Source organism: Dromiciops gliroides, chromosome 6 (genome assembly GCF_019393635.1).
Source record: "Dromiciops gliroides isolate mDroGli1 chromosome 6, mDroGli1.pri, whole genome shotgun sequence".
Lineage (NCBI taxonomy): Eukaryota > Metazoa > Chordata > Mammalia > Microbiotheria > Microbiotheriidae > Dromiciops > Dromiciops gliroides.
Window position 1 is genome coordinate 150807365 of NC_057866.1, and position 23741 is coordinate 150831105.

The following is a 23741-nucleotide window of genomic DNA, read 5'->3' on the forward strand; positions in this document are numbered from 1 at the left end:
AGGAAGCCACTGAAAGCTTCCGAGCAGGAGTCATATGAGCAATCCTCGTTTTCAGTGGGAGGGAAGAATATTTTGTGGTTGTTTGGATTGGGAATTGGAGAGAGGAGGGACTTGAAGCTGAGAAACTAATGAACAGGTTATTATAATAGTATAGGTGAGAGAGGTGAAGAGGATGAATTCAAGAGATGTTGTTGCCTAGAAAAATAACAAGATTTGACAAAATTGTCAGAAATCTACAATTTAAAAGGTAAGAGGAGAGACTGTTAATCAAAATAAGCTATTGTAATGACTCAAGCCTGAGAATCTCTCATGTAGATAGAAAGATCAAAATAATTCAGAGCAAGAAGAATGTGTCCTTTTTGGTGATATGGTTGTATTTTAATTGAAAGGTGATCAGTATCTTAAGGTAAAAAAAAAAAACACCCAATCCTGGAGTTTAGAATAGGAACCCCTTTTTTTTGAACATATGAAACCTCTCAAGGTTTGATCAAAGCTTCCAAAAGATATCATTATTGCTTTTAAGAATAGCTAGAGGTTTTCTTTTTGATATTCACATTTTGGGGTTATACAGATTGGAAAAGAAGTAGTGTCAGAAATCATTTGAATTTGTGAAATTTGGTGACCAGGATCCCAACAATGCCTTCTACAGAAATAGAGATGAGTGGTGAGAAAGGATCTTTCATGGGGAAAGGTGTTGAGATGTTTTGGCCATGTTCAGACTTAGATGTGCATAAAGGAAAGCATTGATGCAAGGCTGTGAAAAAAGGCAAGTATGGCCAGAGCATGGGTGGTGGATTGGGAGAACATGGGAGTTTAGAGGGACAAGAGGTGTGAGGCAAAAGGAGAGAAGGAATGAAATTTCAATTAGAAAGAAAATTCAGTATTCAGGGTCATGGGGGGGCAGTTTTATGAGAAAGGGCTTGAAAAATGTTTCTCCCTGATTGATCAGAGAATTTTGTTTGTTTGTTTGTTTGGGTTTTTTGTTGTTGCTGTTGTTTTTCTAAAATAATCTTTGAAGAGCTTCAAGAGGAAAATGTAGAGGAAAAAAAATGAGGAGCAAAAGTAATACTAACCACTTATGGACAGTGTAGATAGAAGACTACAACATAGAGAAGAGGTAAAATAACATTTGCCTAAGTAATAGGTGTAGACAGTTAGGTGGTATGGTGGTTAGAGTGCAGAGTCTGGAGTCAGGAAGATCAAAGTTTAAATCCAACCTCAAACACTTACTAGCTGTATGACTCTGGGCAAGTCATTTAACCCTGTATGCCTCAGTTTTCCAGTCTATAAAATGAGTTAGAGGAGAAAATGGCAAACCACTATCCTCTCTCTGCCAAGAAAACCCCCAATGGTGTCATAAAAAATCAGACAACTGAAATGACTAAACAATAACAAAAAAAGTAATAGGGGTAGTGCAACACAGTACCATGCTTTCTATATTCATTTGTATATAGGTAGCTGAGGCCAAAGTTTTTGTTTGTTTGTTCAGTTACTGTCTGGTTCTTTTGTTGAATTGTGTGTCCCATGAATTACTGATTTTTTCCTATTCTCTCTACATTGACATTCATATAGTTCTTTAAATTTTGCAAAGTTCTTGCAATATAATATCACATTTTAATCTCAAAACAACCCTGTGAGTTAGTTTCAGCAGATATTATTATCACTATTTTATAGATGAAGAAATTGAGGCTCAGAGAGGTTAAATAACTTGCCCATGGTCACATATGAAGTGTTAGGGACAGATTTGAATGCAGGTCTTCATGAGTTCAAGTGCAAAATCTTATTACTATACCATACTGAATTTCTGAATCCTGAAAGAACATTTAACTGTGATTGCTCAAACTCTGCCTGTGATCTTTGGAAGATCTTGTGGTAAGATCCAAGAAAAGTACATGTCTCAAATAATGGAAAAAAAAAAGAGTAATGTGCTTGCATTTTATAGGCCAGTGAATTTGACTTCCATTCATGGTCAAAATCATGAAACACACTGTTAAAGATAGGTTTTGGAGCATATGAGAATGGAGGCAGTGATTAATAAATATGAGCATGGCTTTATAAAAAAATAAACAAACAAACAAAAAACAAGGAGCAGCTAGGTGGAGCAGTAGATAGAGCACTGGCCCTGGATTCAGGAGGACCTGAGTTCAAATCCAGCCTCAGACCCTTGAGACTTACTAGCTGTGTGACCCTGGGCAAGTCACTTAACCCCAATTGCCTCACCCCAAAAAACAAAACAAAACAAAAAACCCACGGAATTCCCCTCTTTTGCCTCAGACATTAAACAAGGTAGACCACAAGCATGCTGTAGACATAATTTACTAAAATTTCAAACAAGAATTTGACAAAGCTGCTCCTGCCAACCTTGCACATAACATGAAGACGTATTTTGATTGATAGTGCAAACAAGTGGATCTGAAATAGTTGAATGACCCATGACATTAGTGGAATGATTTAAACTTCAAGTAACATCTCAAGAATTTGTCCTTGGTCTTATGGCATTCAATATTTTAATCAGTGATTTAGATGAAGCCATAGATTGGATGCTTGTCAAATTTTCAGCTACCCTGAATTAATAGAGAATGATCCAGCAACTATATTATTCATTTGGGGGGGGGGGGGTTGGGCAGGTCAATGAGAGTTAAGTTTTTTTTTTTAAAAAGCAAGGATTTTGCTTTAAAAAAATTCATATTCCCAATGGTTGTAGATACTTAACTGCTTGTTGATAGCTCAATTCGATCCCTAACTTCCTTCAGGGTTTAGCTCTAGAGTCACCTCTCATGTAAGGCCTACCCAGATCTTTGGCTAGCTAACAATATAGTCTCCTTCTCCCTCCATGATTTTTATGTATTTATTTTGTTTATATTTACTTTACTATGTGTATATTATTCTTCCTCAATAAAATATAAGTATCCCCTACAGGGAAAGGACGGTTTATTTTTGTCTTTCTTTCTCCATGAATTGCTTAATAAATGCTCTTTTAATGAATGAATAAATTAATATAACAAATGTCAAAAATAACTGAGAATATTAAGTCTAGAGAAAATATGACTCACAAACTAGATATCTTTGAATATTTGGAGGGCTGTAGGAAAAATCAGGATTAGTTGTTGGTTGTTTTTTTAATTACTAAATACTTCATTAAGCACTTATCATTGAACATCAATACAACCAAGCATACTTGATTACAAATAATTTATCTATCAATAAATTAACCAACAAACTTTTTTTTTAATTGACCTACTATGTAGAAGGCACTATGCTTGGAGCTGGTGTCACAAGTTAAAAGAATGTAAAAAGAAAAAAACCCACTCACAATTAGCTTCCATTCTAATGAGGAAGATAAGGATATCAATATCTAAATACACCCTAAATATAAAGTAAATAAATACAAATATTTCTATAAAAAGTTAAAAACGAAGTCCACAATTTATCCATTGCTTTCTCTAGTCCCCTTCAAGATTCCTTGTCATTCATTCTCAATTCGCTTTTCCCTCTTCCAGCTTTTTACACAATATGCCACAATAAAGTTTTACAAAATCCTCATCATACATACTAAAGTTCACATGACTTTTTTTTTTTTTAAGCAGAGGAAAATTGGAGTAATTCTCACAACCATGGCCAGGAGAAGAATTTTGAAACAGGCAAAGGATGACCATAAAAAAAGACAATTTTCATTACATGAAGCTGAAAAGCTTTTACCCAAACAAAAACAAGGCAACTGATATAAGGAAATGATCTGTGGCTGGGGAGAGAGGGAGGGGTCTTTGCATCAAATGTTTCTTTTGAAAATCTGATATCCAAAATAGATAGAGAAATAATATAAATATATAATGGATGAATTATAGTTAGCTTTATTGAAGACCAGATAAGATACCCTAAGGTCTTAACACTTTTATCTTTGGAGCTTGTCTAGATCAGTAATTGCCTCAACTGAACAAATACTTAAGGCAGACCTCATTTACTTCACTCACTATCTTTTGAATACTCCTCTCTTGTTTTGGAAACACTTTCCTCTATGTGTTGTTTCTGCCTGTTAGAATGTTTCAAGGATCCAAGAATGTTTTCAAGGATGTTTCCTTGAGTGTGGCAAATGCTTTGCTTTTCTAAGTTGTATCTTTGTTTCTTAGCCTAGTGTTTGGAGTATAATAAATGCTGAGGAAATTATTTTTCATTCATTTATCCACCCATTTATTAATTAATGTACTCATGAGCTAAAGAAGCATGGAAAGTCTCTAAAAGGAAGAATCCAATTCAATTCACAAAATATTTATTAAGGTCTAGGTGCTAGATAATACACTTTCCATGCTAGATAAATAAAAGAAACAGTCCTAGTCTTGAAGGAGTAACATACTTATTAGAGAGAAACAATATGCATAAAGATAAGTAAATATAAAATGTGTACACATATAGGATAACAAAGGAGAAACAACAATTTCAAATGGGAAGCGTAATGACAGTTGGGTTGAGGGATCAGAAAAACCTTTGATTTAAGATGTGACATAATTAGAGCTTTGAAGGAAGCTAGGGATTCTATGATATTGGGATGGAAAAGTGAATTCCAAACATGATTCAGTCTACACATAGGCAGGGAGAAAAGAGATGGAATGCTGGTTATAAGGAAGAACCTATTGTACCAACTCCTTTGTTATATAATTTTCATCCAGAGAAATTAGAGTTACCAATTGCTTCTGCACCTGGAACAGTGCCTCTTTGTTTTGGTTTTGGTTTGGATTGGATTGAGTACATAAATATAAAACTGTTGTTCTTCATCTATCACTGGAAGAGAGACACTTCACATATACAAATGGAAAATGAATAATAACATGGAGGAACAAAATTTAGCATCACAATTCTTTAATATGTAGACTATAGAAAATGACTAAAGAGTCATTGGTAAGAAATCAGATAGTAGTGTCATCTCTAAACAAAATCTGAAGTCAACAATTAGAGAACTTCCAACATACTGGATAGAATCCATGTGCAGGCTCGAAAACATTCCAGAAGCCCCAAGATGATGCACTCTGGGATGCTAAGGAGACTAATATTGCCTTTTGACAAATTATTGTTGTTGTGGAAAACATTAAGGACACATTCTTTTCAAAATCAAATCTCCATTTTGGCACAATCAGCAGGGCTTAATTAGAGAACATGAATAATTGAACTTGGTCTGCTACTGTCTCTCTGAGCTAAAGACCCAAGCATCATGTGGAAGTAAATCTGAGTTAGACAAAAGGGTATATTTCATTGAATCATCCTCTAATGTTTTCCTCCCTTTGACAGTAACCTTTTCAATGATAATTCAAATGAACACGCTCCAAGCAAATACTATAAATATGGGTCTCAAGTTAACAGGGGGGGAAAAAAGGATCCTTTAGTTTTTCAGACTTAAAGGGAAATTTCCACAAATAAAACAATCTGAAAGAGACAGAGGGAGAAAAAACATGAAAGCCATATAGTTGAAGAGAAGAATGTTGGAAATAGAATATATAGACTTAGTTGATATTCTAATATCCCAGTAGATCTCTAACATTCTTAATGCAGGTATTCTCTTCAATGATTCATATCCCAAGCTCTATCTTTAAACCTATCCATGCTGTGATTCACCTCCAAGTGCTTTCATATATTCAGTACACAATGAACTCCCTCAGTTTGATGGGGACCTTCCTCTAGTTCTACTGACAACACATGGATACCAATCTAGTTTATACTTAAGAGTCAGAAATTTCTGAGTTCAAATCTTGGACATGACTCTTATTGGATATGTGACCCTAGGCAAGTTATTCATTTTCAGGCATCCCTCTACAATTATAAGCTACAAAGGGGTTCAAGTCAGAAGACTTAAGCTAGGGGGTACAGTGGATAGAACACTAGTCCTGAAGTCAGGAGGACCTGAGATCAAATATGACCTCAGATACTTACTAGCTATGTCACTCTGAGCATGTCGATTAACCTCGATTGGTGGGGGGAAGGGAGGGGGGGAAGGAGTGAGGGAGCAAGGAAGGAAGGAATACAGATTGTAAACTATTGACAGATTGCTTAGACAGAGGGGATGTGGAAAGATTCACACACTAAAGAAATTATAAGTCCTTTACCTACTCATCTATTCCATAGATCCTTGATTTCATCATAGGTATACTTTGCTGTTAAAACCCAGTCCACTATCTGATGTCAGATTAGAAATAAAGACTGAAACACAAGAATATACATGAAAATGCCCAGGAGTAGTATGTGGTTCATTTGAGCCTCATATCTAACTTGTAAGGGAGATACTATAAGTATTGTTATCTTCATGTTACATATGAGAAAACTGAAGCTCAGAGAAATTGGCTTTCCCAGGGTCACAGAGCTAGCAAATGGAAGAACCAATATTTTAACCCAAGTTTTCCTGATGCTATATCCAGAAGTCCACTCAGTACCAATGCTGCAAATCATAAGAAAGGGGCACATAACGTATATACTGGTTAGAAAAATGAGATCAAGAAAGAGAAAGTACATTACTCAAATAAACAAAAAATAACTCATAGCTATGAAGGGGGTTAAAACTTGCATTTTTTTTATTTCTTTGTTTTCACAAACTGTAGCTCACTTCATCCTCAGACCTCTGTGAGGCAATTCATATTGTTAATCTCATTATATTGAGGAGGCCACTATGGGCCAGAGAGGCTAAAACACTTGACCAGAGTCACATAACTAGTAAGTATCTGAGAATGGGTTCAAACCCAGTTTGTACTGACATCACGTTCACTATACTATCCACTATGTAATAGTTACTCTCAATATGGCACTAACAAATATGATTTTCCCATTCATTTCTTACAGAAATTGAGCTATGGATTTTTTCAGGCATGGAAGAGAGAGAAACCTTCCTCATTTAGGTTATGTAAATGTAGAAAGTCTCACTTCTTTTTAGCCACAATCTCAACTTAGAGACAGAATTGGATAATGGGAAAATACTGAACTTGCTGTCAGAGGACTTGAGTTAAAATTGCATTTGGCAGTGGCAGGACAGGTGTTCAAATCCTCTTTAGGTTTTAGTTTCTTCATCTCTTAAATAGCAGGGGAGTTAGACAAAATGTCCCCAAAGGTTGCCTCAACATACAAATTTATGGTTCTTTCGGTTCTATTATCCTTAGAGACCAGATCTAAAGAAGGACCCATTGCACCAGAAGGCCTAAGAGAGAGTGATGAGAGTGAGAGCTTTCTTTACTTGGCTTTAAAATATCTCACATAGTCAAGCTACTTTTAAGGAGAAAAAATTCTGCAGGAAAGTATTTAAAATGTGATCTCCATGACTTCTCTGTTTAGGAAAGGAAAGGGGAAAAATAGATGCATATGTCTGAAAAGACCTATCATGGGCAAACCACAAAATATGGGGAAAGAAATATGTACTCTATTAATTTTGCATTTTGAGGAACATGTTTTATGCATTTATGAAAATACCCCTTAGATTAAGTAATATTTTAAAGACTGAAAGGAGAAGCAAACATTTTATTCAAACCAGTTGTGTTTCATTTCCCAACTTTATTATGTGCCATAGAAAAGTGATTTAAAATTCATAAAGAAGCCCTGACTTGCATCCTCAAACAATCTTCTATTATATTTTGGAAACTTCCCTTTAAAGGAGAAAAAAAGCCTTTTGCCCAAAACAAATGACACAAAATTTTTCCCTAATAAGAAGGCTTTGGCATGTTGTATAGCAATTAACAAGATTCTGAGCTCAATCCTCAGCACAGAATTTCACCTATCTAAATATCTAAAAAGATAGGGTGATAACTCTTCTTTGAGTTAAACCAAATTGGTCTTGAGTCCTAGGTATAGTAAGCCAAATGAATATTCTACCAGTGGTTAGGATATCCTTTGGACAAGTTTTAAAGTTCAGCTTGAAGGATATCAATTCCAAAGTGTTGAGAACTCTGCTTATAATACAGTAGCAAACATTTTCAGTGTGGCTAAAAAAAATCAGAGGTACACTATAGGACTCACACTTGACATGGGGAAGGAATTCAATTGTAAATAATTTCTAAATATCCATTTAAACAATGGTACAACTCATTAATTGGGACTCTCCCAAATTCAGTAAATATGAACACTGGAAGAATAACATTTACCTGACAAGCACATAAAACTGTCAGTGTGTGTGAGTGTGTGTGTGTGTGTGTGTGTGTGTGTTTCATTTATTCATGTGATTTAGCTTGGATACAGAAAGAACATTAAATGTAAAACTCAGAATTGTTCTTTGGTTCTATGGAAAGGGAAAGAAATGAACAGGAATATCATAGGATAGGATGAATAGAGTCACATCCACCTCACACAGTGGATCAAATCCCTTCCATTTATATCAAACTAAATCCAAAAAAGTTTCAATAGAAGTCACAGTTTTATGAAAATGTAAGTCTTGGTAGATGGTCTGGGCTTCAAAGAATCACAGATTTAGAGTAGGAAGAGAAGTTAGAGATCACTTACTCCAACCCCCTTATTTTGCAGATAAGGAAATTAAGGACCAGTAAAGGTAAATAATTTGTCCCAGGACACACAGCTAGAAAGTTTCAGAGCCAAGATTCAGAACTAGATTATTTGACTACAAATTCATCATTTTTTCCTACTATATCATGTTGGTTTCAATTTAATTCAACAAGCATATCTTCAATATCTACTATTGGTTAGATGCTGAAAAGACAAAATTAAAACAGTTCCTGCCCTCAAGGAGCTGACCATCTGCTACTTTTAGTGACAATAGTAAGGTTATCATGGATAGTGCTGAAGGGTTTTTTTTTTCCTGATGTGTTGAATCCAAGAGTATAAAATAGGTAATAAATGGCTGAGGTCAGATCTGAACTCAGACCTTCCTGACTATAGGGCGATACTCTATCTACTGCACCACCTAGATGCCCTTAATTCCCACTACCATAAAGCTAAGTCTTCATTTACTATTGTTGAGTTCATTGCAATAGCCTCTATGTTGGCCTCAGTGATCCTAATTTAACTCTTCTCCACTATACCCTTAATGTCACTGCTGTATTAATGTTTCTTATGCACAGATATCTAATATACCTCTTCTGTTCAAAAACTTTCAGGAGACTCCTGTTGCTATTTAATAAAATCCAAATTCCTTAACATTATGAGTCCCTTCCACATAATACCTGCCACCCTACCTTTCTAGCCTCTAATCTGACAATCCTGTCACTAAGAAGGAGCGAAGAGCCTGAGAACCTATAGATCTGTTGAATGGGATTAGTGGATAAAACATCAGTTAACAAAGCTGAGTGGTTTCTTTTCACCACAAGGACTAGATAATAATTATAGGTAACAGACTTTTTTGGACTGTCATTTTATTTGAATTTTTTTCAGGGAAGATTTGTTAATGGAATAGACATTATACAAGTTCATGAAGCCCTTCCAGCAGTTACCATGCAGCTAGCATATCAGGAGCCAAATTTCCCTGGTGATAGTTCAAAACTGGTTATTTATTCTGGTGATCAAAATGGACCATTGGCATGAAGGTATTTTATGGACTATTTTAAAATGCATTGAGGGAGCATGTTAGGTTTTTCTCCTCACACCACAGAAGACAGGAGAGCAGCTAATAGATTCCTTTCCTTCCTCTATTCCTGAAGTACCTCTATTCAATATTGCTGAATTAAGACCTACTCTTGACAACTCTGTACTTTTGCCCTGGACCTACTCCACAACTAACCTATTAAATTCCTATATATCTTTCAAGCCTAGTTCAAATGTTTACCTCCTCTAGAATGATTTCCTTTATTCTTCAATTAGAAATTAGCTTTCCTTCTTTGGTTCTCACATATTATTTTGTACTGGAGTGCAGTAGTTGATATTCCTGTATGTCCTATCTCCATATTACAAGACCTTTTAAGAGCAAGGACTCTGTCTTATAACTCTCATTGTCTAGCACACTTTACAAGGACTGCAATATTTCCAGGATCAGTGTTTTGCATTGCTGTAGAAGTCCACTAATAAAAATTGCAGCTCTTCTGTGTTATAAAAAGGGAATAAGCATTTATATAACATAGAATCTAGTATGTTCCAGGCAGTGTGCTAAGCACTATACAAATATTTCCTTTTGTCCTCACAAAAACCCTGCAAGCTAGGTGTTCCACATTTTATAGTTGAGGAAACTGAGATTAAATGTCTTGCTGGAATCACAGAGCTAGTATGTTTCTGAGAACAGATTGGAACTCATTTCTTCCTGACTCCTGACCCAGAACTCTATCTACTATACCACCTAGCCTTAGTCCAGGGGTTATTAAACTTTTTTGTTGGGAGGGGGGGGTCATACCCCTTTTTGTTAGACTCGTGAAACTCCTATGTGAGTTGGTCTTGGTTCAGCACAGGATAAGACAAAAGCTCACCTATCAGAATCTTCGGTGGTTTGTAGAGAGAAGTAAAAGTTTCAGGTGTAGAGAAGTAAAAATGATAGACAGACACATTGTGCATACCATCTTCACACATTTCCCACCTTGAGAATACATACAAACCTTATGCATGTGTGTATGTATGCATGTATGTATGTATATGTGTATATAGATGTAAATCTCAAGGCACTACCAAAATATTAGTTGTTATTGCTAAAAGTAGTAGAAGAAGGATATACCATAAATTGTGTTTTTGTTCAAGGTCATCAATAGTCTGGAGTCACCTGCAATTCATGAGGAGGAATCAACCTAGGATTCTGGATGAAAAATTGAGAACTAGAAAGAAAATCTAAGGTCATACTATCCATCCCTATCTCTTTATAGAAGATCAAAACAAAGAACAACAGAGATAAACTTTTGCAAAAGTCATAGAAACAATAAGTAGCAGAGTTGAGATTTGAACTTGGTGCCAATGATTCCAAATCTTGGTCTCTCTCCCCTCATCATGTTCTCTATGAAACAATAATGTCATATTTGGTAAAAAGAAATTGAATGAATCCAGAATTGTAATGTCAGTTCAATAGTAATATTTAGCAAGTTAAGCTGTGCCTTCATGACTGAAGAGAGTAAATGTACCTCTATAAACAGATACAAAAACCTTGAAAGAATGCGGTTCCAGGGGGCAGCTAGGTGGCACAGTGAATAAAGCACTGGCCCTGGATTCAGTAGGACCTGAGTTCAAATATGGCATCAGACACTTGACACTTACTAGCTATGTGACCCTGAGCAAGTCATTTAACCCTCATTGCCTCGCAAAAAAATGGGGTTCCATAATGCTCTGACGCTAAGGTTGAAGTTAAGATTTCTGGTCCACAGAGAACACAGCCCTGGCCTGGATGCTGAGTACATCCACCTCCACATCCATCGGAGGATTTGGCCTCAGCAGGCATGCACCTCACTGAAACATCCTATTTTTATTGCACCAATTAAGAAAACAGGGATATTGGAAAACCCTAAAGGGAAAAGAATCAACATAACAGATAAAGAATCACTTTCCAGAAATGAATAAGAAAAGGGACTTGAGAAAGTCACATTAATGTATATCATTCTCTGGCATCATTCACATAGCCAAAATCTTCAGTATTTAATCTTTGCATAAAACACATATGATGCATTCGTAGGCAAATGAATTAAACAACCTGGAAACACAGTAGGAGACATTTCTATGTAGAAAAATGAATGGGGGGGGGGGCTGGGGTTAATTAGTTGCCTTCATTTGTTAAATGGTGATTCTGGCATTGTTCTGAACTTTGGGAGTTCTTTCCTTTACATGTCCCCAGCTGCCACTGAGATTGAGTATGGACTACTTATTGGAAGGTATTCCTGATGCATGGATTTGAAGTGTTATTCATAGGGACATCAAAAGTAAGAAGTATGTTTGCACACACACATATACACACATACATACACATGCATTTCTCCTTGCAGTCAAGGAAAAAGTCAGTTAAAATTCACAGTAAACTGAGTTGTGATGAATAATCTCATTTGTCACCTTAACTCATCCCCCATTCCTACAAACTTAGAACTGTGAGATGCCATGTTGTGTTAGACTGGATAAATCTGTATTCACATAGGGACCTCTTATTTCCATGGTTCATTTTCCAGCTTAACCAATTTGTGAAAGGTTGAACAGTGTTTTCGTTTGCTTTCTCATTTGGGTGCAAGCAAAGTCATTCTCGGGAGAGATCTTGAATTACATGCATATACTTAGAAGGGATTTCAATGCTTTCTCTCCATCTTCATTCTTATTGTTCAGTCATGTCCAACTCTTCGTGACCATAGCTAATACTGTCCATGGGGTTTTCTTGGCAAAGATACTAGCATGGTTTGCCATTTCCTTCTCCAGTGGGTTAAGGCAAAGGTTAAATAACTTGCCCAGGGTCTCACTGGTTGTAAATCTCTGAGGCCAAATTTAAACTTGGTTCTTTCTCCAAATGCAGTGCTATATTCAATGAACCACTCAGCTGCCTCTTTCCACCCTCAATCTGTGGTTAATCAAACAAGCACCTTTTCTTTTCTTTTCTTTTCATATGATTACCTCTGACTATTTGCCCCTGAATATAACTTTCTTCTACTGTATTAGGCAGGTCAGAGTCCTAAATTTGGAGTCATTAGTCTTTTGCCCTAGTACTTAGTGCAATTCATAGCACATTGTAGGCACTTAATAAATGATTATTAATTGACTGACTGATGGGTTTTTCTTTGCCTTGTTACTTAAAGGAATCCCAGTATAAAACTCTAATCCACTTTCCTTGTAAAATATTGTGTCCCAAAGGTTTGGATGACTTCAAATGTGCTTTGGAAACACATCTCTACTTGCCAAGGCTTATCTGCACTGAACCTCTAACCTTCCTGAGTTTTTTTATACAAACAGTAATCTCTGTAAGAGAAAGTGGTAGTTATTAGTGTTGGAGAGCAAATATAGATGTGACCAGTTCCAGGTGGTTGCTACATGAACCCTTACTATCTGTCTGTGCCACTGGGTGATTGCTGAGGGATAAGCTCCCAGTAATGGAATATGCTGAGTGGTAAAAGTTATTCACCTGATGTTCCTTTGCCCTTTGCAGATTCCTGATAGCAGGACATGGTAAGGAGTATAAAAATAGAAAGAAAACCACAAGGAAATGGGAAGTAAACTTAATGGGGCAGACAGTGTAGTGCCAGGAGGTTCCAATGCTGTCTTATTCCATGGGAAACAAATTGCCTTTGTAAAAATGTTGTTCTTTGTTCCTTTTGAGGGGGCTGGTAATATACTTTCTCATGGACTTTCCTTTACACTAAGCTGGAGAATCATTGGGGTTAGTCCCATTTTGTTGCTTTTTGTTCTATCTTTCAAAGAAGTTCTTACCTCCTAGCACATGCTTGACTGATTAAAGCCAGAAATTGTCACATATTTGGATCTAGGAAATTTGTCAAAAATGAACTGAAGGTACCCAACTCCCTAGTGCAAATTTTAGCTCTGGAGGAAGGTGGGGTCAATGTGAACTCAGGCAACATTCTCCTTAGGGTAACTAACAGAGATTGGTAGCCACCATTTATTGATGGAGCATTAAACTGATTACTCACTCTTAAAGAAAGGTATTGTGCAAAGAACTCTTAACTTAGTCAGAAAACTTGAGTTTTAATCTCAGCTCTATCACTTACTAGGTTTGCAACCATTTTCAAGGCAGTGAAACTCCTTTATCTTCAGATGTTCCTACAATCCTTTGATCATGTAATCTCCTTTTCCTGGTATCATGAAATTCCCAGAGAACAAGAGGAAGAGAGAGTTGTCTAAAGTGACTATGGTTATGTATATGTGTCTGTGTGTGTGTGTGTGTATATATATATACACATACATACATAATACATATATACATACATAATACATATATACATACATATACATACATACATACATACATACATACATACATACATACATATATATGGGAGGGTATTCAGACAATTTACGAGTCAATAATCTTCCCTATTCTGTTATTCTGTTATTCTTTTCCATCCCAGACATGGTGAATTTGGATAAGACCAAATTCTAACACAAATATATCTGGCCTAGTTGTTTGGCCTAGTGACCAAATTCATTCTTGTTCTGTACACCTCTCCATAAATTCTCAAAAGGGGTCCAGGGCCTTTTACGTCTCCTTTCATGATTCTAGACCTTGCCTGCCTTTAATAAATCTCAATGTTATACCTGTTTGTGGGGATTAATGGTGGTGATGAAGGTGATGTAGAGAACCAAACCTCCTCTTAGTTTTTCAGTCCTTGGACATCTATATAGACCCCCCCAAAAAAAAAACCATATCATAACTAATTAGCAAGAATAATTAGTAACTAGGGAGTTGTCAGTGTTTTTTCTTCCTTTCATAACCAAATTTATAAGAAAAAAGTACACACTTTTTCTCCACTTCCAGTCTTTCCACTCATGTTTCTTACTCACTGATTATGGTAACATTTAGAATTATGAGCCTAGGGGGCAGCTAGGTAGCCCAGTGGATAAAGCACCTGCCCTGAATTTAGGAGGACCTGAGTTCAAATCCAGCCTCAGATACTTGCCACTTACTAGCTGTGTGACCCTGGGCAAGTCACTTAACCTTCATTGCCCCATACAAAAAAAAAAAAAAAGCCTAGATTTATACTGGAAAAAAATGAAACCTTAAAAGTATGTCCATTTCTAATTGTAGGAAGAAAAATACCCATGTTTCCAGACCACTGATCATATCGCATAGGTCTAAGTGGTACAGGTTTTCTAAAATTTTTGAAATAAATTTCAGAAAAAATAATTTGCAAAGATTCACCCAGCCTGAGGGCAGCTAGGTGGTACAGTGTATAAAGCACTGGCCTTGGATTCAGGAGGACCTGAGTTCAAATCCGGCCTCAGACACTTGACACACTTACTAGCTGTGTGACTCTGGGCAAGTCACTTAACCCTCATTGTCCTGCAAAAAAAAAAAAAATATATATATATATATATATATATATATATATATATATACTATTCCTATTCAATTTGGGGCAGCTAGGTGGCACAGTAGATAGAGCACTGGCCCTGAAGTCAGGAAGACCTGAGTTCAAATCCGACCTCAGACATTTAACACTTACTAGCTGTGTGACCCTGGGCCAGTCACTTAACCCCAATTTCTCACCAAAACAAACAAACAAAAAAAAGATTCACTCAGCCTCAATAAGTGGATTTAAATAAGTAAATCTTATGTACTCGGGGGCAGCTAGGTGGCGCAGTGGATAGAGCACTGGCCCTGGATTCAGGAGGACTTGAGTTCAAATCTGGCCTCAGACACTTAACACTTACTAGCTGTGTGACCCAGGGCAAGTCGCTTAACCCCAATTGCCTCACTAACAACAACAAAAAAAAATTTATGTACTCTCCTGGATCTCTGGAAGATCACAACCCATCTTCACCTATCTATTTTGTGCAATTTCGTACATGTCTTCCCATAAATTACCCACAGGGAGTCCAACTAATATTGTGAGGACTTCCTTGAGTTCTCTTTGCATCATGAGGATATCAGTGGACCACATGGGCTATTCATTTTATTTACAAAAGGGGTAAAAATCCAAGATTCTTTGGTAATGACAAAAGGTTATTTCCTTTTGTTTTTGTTTGCTTTTGTTTTAGTGACAATAAAAGAAGGAAGTATCCAAGCTAATTTTTATCACCTAAGTTTTTGTACTTGTTTACATGCTTAAATTTACAAGAATAATTTGCTAAATTATATGATTTCTTCACATGTACACTAGAATGTCCTGTGTTTCAACCCTACATTAGTCCTTGCCACCAAGTCCTTGCTTTATTGTTGTTTATTGTTCAGTCATTTTCCAGTGTGTCCAATTCTTTGTGACCCCATTTAGGGTTTTCTTAGCAAAGATACTGGAGTGGTTTGCCATTTTCTTGTCCAGCTCATTTTCCAGATGAGGGAAATGAGGCAAACAGGGTTAAGTAACTTGCCTAGGGTCACACAGCTAGTAAGTGTCTAAGGCTGGATTTGGAACTTGGGAAGATGAATCTGACTCCAGGCCTAGCACTCTATCTACTGCATCACCTAGTTGCCCGTGTTGCTTTATAATTAAGTTTTACTATAAAGCTGAAAAGCTTTCCGTGTAGTCAGAATCATCACCAATCATAACCCTCTATAGCACAAATCAAGAATGGTTAGTTTTGGCTTTTAAAAGGAGACAGGAGGACAAACTTGAGAAAAGTTATAAAGTGGTGTATTGATTTGCTCAACACACCACTCCTCAAGTCCCTGGGGTTGGATAGAATCCTGATAAATAAAAGCCTGAATATTCTAGAAGCTTCTAAATTAGTCCAGTGAATTTACTGTTACTTAATAACATAAGAAGCCTGAACCAATATTGATTAAAAAACAAAAACAAAAACAAGAATTCTGTCTTCCAGCTGGGCCGAATATTCTTGGGGTTAATAGAACTTTCAAGCAGGTACAAAAGACACCCACAGCTGAAACTCTGGAACATAGAAAAGAAGACCTTCACAGCCTGATGAATTATATGCCAACTCAAGGCCCCTGCCACAACAGACTAGATCCCACTCACAGGGATAAATCAAAGCATTAATCAGGCTTGTCAGGAAAGCAGGTGTTTTGACTGCTTTTATGGTGTATTTTCATGCAAAAGGCCTGTGGGCCACAGAAATCAGGAGCGATTGCCAGCCCATGGCACCAATAGCATTAAGCCCATCCAGCAAGAAGACTGAAGTCAGCCTGTCTTTTCATATCATGAAATTTAGCGAATGGCAACACCTCTTTAAGCCCTGGCTGCACAATGCACTGCTTGTGAAAACAGAATTTTCCTTCTTCTTCTTCTTTTTGGATACCACCAGAGGCTTTCTCTATTCTTTCATGATAAACTGCCCCAGCAGCCATAGCAGGTTTAGAATGTTAAAGACCTATCGCTCACATGACTTGACAAAAGGATTTTGTTTGCAAGGATTTAAAGGACACTATGCACACACTCTATGATCCCATTTAAGGATGGCTAAATTTATTCTGCCTCTCCCTCCCATTTTCAAAATTCAACCTTAATAAAGACCTCATTAAATATTTTATAGAATCATTTTCCAAAAATAAGCTCACCACAGATGTCAAATTTGATTGTGTTGGTAGATATGGGGAAATTAAACCCTTGGAAATTTCCAAGATAGGTTTATTTATCAGGTTTTTGGACAATGAACCTTTATAAATCATGGGATTTTTAAAAACTATAATGCCATTTGAGTAAATCAATCAATTAATGTTTATTAAATGCCTACTACATGCCACCCATTGTATGATGTCAGTTTTATAATGAAACATTGTTAAAATTACTGCATGAAAATAGTCATTGTATTTGGTTGAAAGTGTATTAGAACAACCTTAATTGTTTTTCTGTGCTATCTTTGTATACAGTCTTGGATGTTGCTTAGTTAGTAGTGATGATAAATATAAATGATTACTGTGATCTGTTCATTTTATAAATAATATGATCCTTTGATTTCACAGAATTTCAGGTGTAGAAGGAAATTCAGAGGCCATCCACGAACAAAAAAAATCCCTTAACAAACAGAATGACAATGAAAAGCAGTTGGAAGTTAATTGAAGATTTATATTCTCAATCATAATTTTTCGTAAGCTTTCATTATAGAAGTGAAATCACTTTATTTTAGAAAGTATTTGTTCTTGAGTTGTTATTGAGCCAGGCATAAGGTTTCAGTAGACCTTTGGTATTCAAGGTACTTAAAATGTATTCACACATTTAAAGAAAACTTTATTTTTTTTTAACTGAAACATGCATCTCAGATAAAAGTTTCCCTGGTTGGTAGAGACAGACCTGCTGTTAGTTTAGAGAAAACCAGGACCCTTAGCTATGTGATGGAGAAACCTAAGACTACATTCTTCCCTCTGTTTTGGACTCACGTCTCATAAAGCCAGCTCTGCTGTTTGAATATACCATATAGATGGCTGGTATTCTATGAACATTTTACTTTAAGTTTAATCTCTATCTGCAAAAGGTCAGAGAAGAGAATATTTTTATTACAAGTCAAGTTAATTTATAACAAATCTGCACCCAGTTTTATCAGTTAGATACATATTTACATCTATTTAAGATTTATATGAATATGTATATATGCTTAGATATGTATTGATATATTATACATGTTCCTTATACACTTATGACTTCATTTCACCTTTGGAACACCCTGTACACACACACATATATATAACACAATATAAATATATAGATACATACATGTCTACATGACATCTATTACTCAATATTCATATGTTTAGATGAGGCATGTATTTTCATATAATTTCTATGTATACCTACATTATTGAAAGGCAGAATGACATAGTAGATAGAACTTTAGAATGCTGTATTTACATTCGAGAAGAACAAAGTTCACATCTAACCTCCACTGAATATTAGCTGTTTGTAAACAAGAAAGTTATTCATCTCTCTGAGCCTAAGTTTCTTCATTTGTCGAAAGGTGGGTGATATCTATAGCGTATACTACATAGATTTCCCATGAGGCCTAAGTGAATTAGCTTATGTAAAATTATTTGCAAATTAGCAAATAAGCACAGTATCAGGTATACATATGTGTAGGTATGATGATGTTTACATATAATTGTGCACAAATGCACATATCTGTATATAGACAAACACAAATAACTGCATGTGTGTTTAGGCAGGCTAACTTTCATGGTTGGGTGCTTTTACGCATTTTATCTAAGTTTCACTAAATTGTGATTTTTAGTTTTGGCCACAAGTTCTCTTGGCAGAGTGTGTGACCAACAACTTAGAGTAACATAGGTCTTGTTACAGGAGGCATAAATTTATTAAATTTGAACTCTGATATTTGGGGGAATTTCTCCTAAAAAACCAAAGATGCCAATGGTTGTTCATATGTAAATTAGCTCTGATTTGCATCAGAAACAACTTTACAACTTATAATAGTAAAATCACACACATCATAACTAGCTGAGAAGACATACATACAGAAGAAAAAGAACAGGGTTGAGGTTCCAGATAGAGCAGCTAGGTGGAGCAGTGGATAAAGTGCCAGACCTGGAGTCAGGAAGACCCATCTTCAAATCTGGCCTCAGAGGTAGCTAGGAGGTACAGCAGATAAAGCACCAGCCCTGATTCAGTAGGACCTGAGTTCAAATCTGGTTTCAGAAATTTGACATTTACTAGCTATGTGACCCTGGGCAAGTCACTTAACCTTCATTGCCCTGCCCCCACCCCCACCCCCACCCCCGGCCTGGCAACATCAGGAGAGAGAAAGGAGAAGAAGAGACCCAATTACAAAGGCCTCTAAGGACTTTCTCCTTAGCAGTAGGGTAGGGGTAGGGGTATAGGAAGAGAAAGAAGAGGAAGAGATAGGAAGATGGAGAGAGAGAGGGAGAGAAAGAGAAAGATACTCCCTGCCATCAACTTTGTCTAAGGCAAGAGAGAGGGAAAAACAAACAGTTCAAACAGTTCTGTGCTTGTATATATGTGTGTCACACACATACACACACGTATATGAAAGTGGTATTAGACATTGATGTCACTGAAATCAAGAGAATAGATGTCGTGTGGGTGAGTGTTAGGAGGGTGAATTAGGAATTGTAATGTTATTTGAGCTAAGAAAACTCAAAAGGAAGAAAACAACAACAACAAAATTAATTTCTAGAAATGGGTAAAATAAGGAGAGGAAGGGGAAGTCATAGGGATGAAAATTTGATCAGAATGTTGTTTTTTTTTTAATCCATAGATTGGTTTAGAATCATGATTAGGACAGTGCCCTTTCCTTCCCCTCCCCTCCTTTCCTTTTCCCTTCCCTTCCTTTCCCCTCTTCTTCCCTCCTCCCTCTTCTTCCCTTCCCCCCTCCCTCCCCTCTCCTTCCCTTCCTTCTCTCTCTGAACTTCTATGTCTTTCTCTATGTCTCTCTACCGCTTTCTCTGACACTCCTCTTGCTCTGTCCCAGTCTCCATTTCTCTCTGATTTTCTGTATCTCTTTTTTCTGTATTTCTCTGTCTCTGTCTATTACATTATGAACTCCTCCATTAGCTTTTGATCTCCTCCAGGGCAGTGACTGTTTTTTGGCATTCTTGGTATTCCCTGATGCATAGCAGAATGTCTTAAAAGGTAGGTGCTTATTGTCTTTGTTTCCTCCACCATCTTAGTTTCTTTGCCCCATCTTTATCGGATCACCAGTGATTAGTCTTATGAATAGATGCTTACAGTGACACAAACAAATCCCCAAAATAGTGAACACAAAAACCAATGAAAGTTCCGTTTTCCCCAGTGAGGAGAAGGCTGACCTCTATGTGCTCAACCTTTTGCAAATTCAGATAGTGATCACTATTCATGAAACCATCTTCGAAATATTCACAAAGGCAACATAAAAAGTTCAAGAATTAAATTTTTTTCCTACTCAGTGCCAATTCAGTTTGGCTTTTAAAATACATATTATAGTAACCCTTTGCAGATCCAGGTTCAAGTTATAAATTGCTTTTGGCATCATCCGGGTGATTTTGTTTTGTGGCAGAAAAGGAAACTTTGAAAAGTTTCGAAACATATTTACAAATGTTAGACTTTTTTTTAAGGGCAGGGCCTTTCTTTGAAGGTAACATTTTATTCCCGGAATACTCCAAGGTCCTTAACTATATAGTATTCAAACATCCAGCATCACTTCACAAACATATGCTTTTCTGCACATTATTGCTGGCTTACTGAACTAGGAACAGCTCTGTGGCTGTTTTGTGGGCCAAATATCCCCCAGACCCTGTGTTAAAATTGGGCTCACTGACAGCCGTATATGCCAGTTTAATCTAAAGCACTTAGTAGATTCGGTTACTAGTCTGTGAAATTGAATGCTCTCTGCTCCCTGCCATCAACTTTACCTAGGGCAAGAGTTGGGAAAAAACAAACAGTTATGTGCTTGTATATTCAAGAGCTGACTTCTCTAGACCTGCTATTGTCCCAAGTGCCAGCCCTTATTCTTATATTATATGGCATTGCAGAATGTTATTATTGAAAGGGATCTCGGAGGCCATTTAATGGAAACCATATTGCACTCTACAATACACCCAGCAATTCATCTGATCTGTCCTTTCTTAACTACCTCTAGTGATGGAGAATCTCCTACAGTACCTATCAGGACAGGCCTCTCCACCATATGTCTAACTGTTAGCAAGTTGTCTTTTGTCTCCTCCCCTTTATATTAATATTAAATCTACCTTTCCACAATGTTATGGCTCCCTGTTCTTCCCTCTGAGGCTAAGCAGAATAATCATTTTTCTACCTTTCAAATACTTTAAAATATTCTATCATGTCCCACAAAAGTAATGATAGCAATAGCTAGCATTTACTGTTGTTGCTGTTCAGTCCTAACTGATTCCTTGTGAACCCATTAGGGGCTTTCTTAGCAAAGGTACGGGAGTGCTATACCATTTCCTTCTCCAGCTCATTTTACAAATGAGGAAAATTGAGACAAACAGGGTTAAGTGATTTGCCCAGGGCCACATAGTAAGGTTCAGAGGTCAAATTCAAACTCAGGACTCCAGGTCCAACATTCTATCCATTGTGCCACTAAGCTGCCCTGTGGTCATTAATGAACTTTAAAGGATTCAAGACCTTTTATTAGTGATAATCCAGGGCCAGCTGGGTGGCACAACGGATAAAGCACCAACCCTGGATTCAGGAGGACCTGAGTTCAAATCCTACCTCAGACACTTGACATTAGTAGCTGTGTGACCCTGGGCAAGTCACTTAACCCTCATTGCCCCACAAAACAAAAACAACAAAAAAGAGATAATCCTGGCCCAAATTCCTGTATTCCTTTGCTCTTTGACCTTATACTGTTCTCCAAATATCTAATGGTAATCAGTATCAAGAACTTCATTTTTTTTTTCTTTTTGTTGGGCAATGAGGGTTAAGTGACTTGCCCAGAGTCATACAGCTAATAAGTGTCAAGTGTCTGAGGTCAGATTTTAACTCAGGTCCTCCTGAATCCAGGGTCAGTGCTTTATCTACCATGCTACCTAGCTGCCCCTGAGAGCTTCATTTTAGCTAACAGATCACCAAATGGTAGAGCTGGGAAGAGATTTTGAGAGCCCCTTAAAAAACCTTTCCAGTGTGATTTCATATCATTTACCATCACAAATAAGATATCAAACTAAGAATTAGCATAGTCAGATATCTACTTTAAATAAGGAACTTAGTAAAGCCCACACACCCTGTCCAAGCAGAGAAGAAACACAGCAAGGAGAAGGATGGTTAAAGTTTATGAGAGGCAGAAAAAATTCACAGCCATCTACCTACATATGCCCACATATATCCACACCATCCACAGACAATATTAGGGACAGAAGTAAAATTGTAATGAAAACACCACTGGGAAGATTAGACAAAGCAATAGTTACCATTGCCAGGGTCTCATGGGACCATTTTTATTAGAGTGCTTTGAAGTAATTTTTTAGGCAGAAAATGAGTTTATGAGCCTCTCAAACCTTAGAGAAAAAAAAGGCCAGAAAGAGAGAAAAAGAGAAAGTGACAGAGACAGAGACAGAGAGGAAGAGAGAGAGACAGAGAGAGACAAAGAAGAGAGAGAGAGAGAGAGAGAGAGAGAGAGAGAGAGAGGAAACCACCACAAAATCCACCAACTCAATATAAGAAGTGAGAACTGAGAAGTGGTAAGTGTATGTATGTGTGCATGTGTGTGTATGAATATGTGTGTGGGTGTGGGTGTGTATTGTGGGGAGGGAATAATAGCTCTAATTTTTGTTTATATACATCATTTTTTTAGGTTACAGAGTATGTAGATATCAACACTCCCCACTTCCTCACAGTAACAATAACTATAAAATGTTTTTTCTTCTTGTTTATCTATTTCTTTTATTCTTTTTTCTTTCTTTCTTTCTTTTTTTTTTTGCGGGGCAATGAGAGTTAAGTGACTTGCCCAGGGTCACACAGCTACTAAGTGTCAAGTATCTGAGGTCAGATTTGAACTCAGGTCTTCCTGAATCCAAGGCCACTGCTACATCCACTGCGTCACCTAGCTGCCCCTCTATCTATTTATTTCAATCTCTTTGACTTTGTAAACATTTGTGTCATATCTAAATAGACTGGTTAAATTATTATAACAAAGAAAGGTTATTATGGATCAGTTGAGTACTCTCTATAAGAGCATAAAGATCTGCCTGTGAAAGAAGTGATATATACTGTGATATTTAAAATCAAAATTGTGGGTTCTAATCTGCCCCCCCCAATCTTGGGGGGAAGCTGGCTAAAATCACTGATAAATTCAGCAAGATTTTAGGCTTTTACAGATTTATTAAAATGTATATTATAATTTAGTGAAGAGAGAGAGATTGAGAGCAGATTCCTTATAGCATGGAAATCCTAGCTCAGATCTAATTCGGTATAGCCAGAGAGAAAGAAAGCAATTTCCTTTCCTAGCAGCCCATGTACAATCTCTCACCACCAAGCTGGTGTCTGTTCTCTATCTGCTACCATGCTGGTTCCTCCTCACCAAAAAAGCGTTCTTCAATAAGTGAGAGTCCTCTTTCTAGTTCTTCTCTCCCTCCCCGAAAGGGGAGGTCTTTCAAGCTGATTGGTTGAGACTGGTCTCTTGCTGCAGTGAGTAGTACACCAACATGTCACTCAAGGCCAGCCAGGTGTGGTCCCCATACAATCATCCTTAAGTAGGTACTTAGTTTCTCATTCTCACCTAATTCAAACAACACTAAATCAATCAGGTGGGACCCCTGGGGGTCTGCCAAATTCCATGATTTTATCACAATA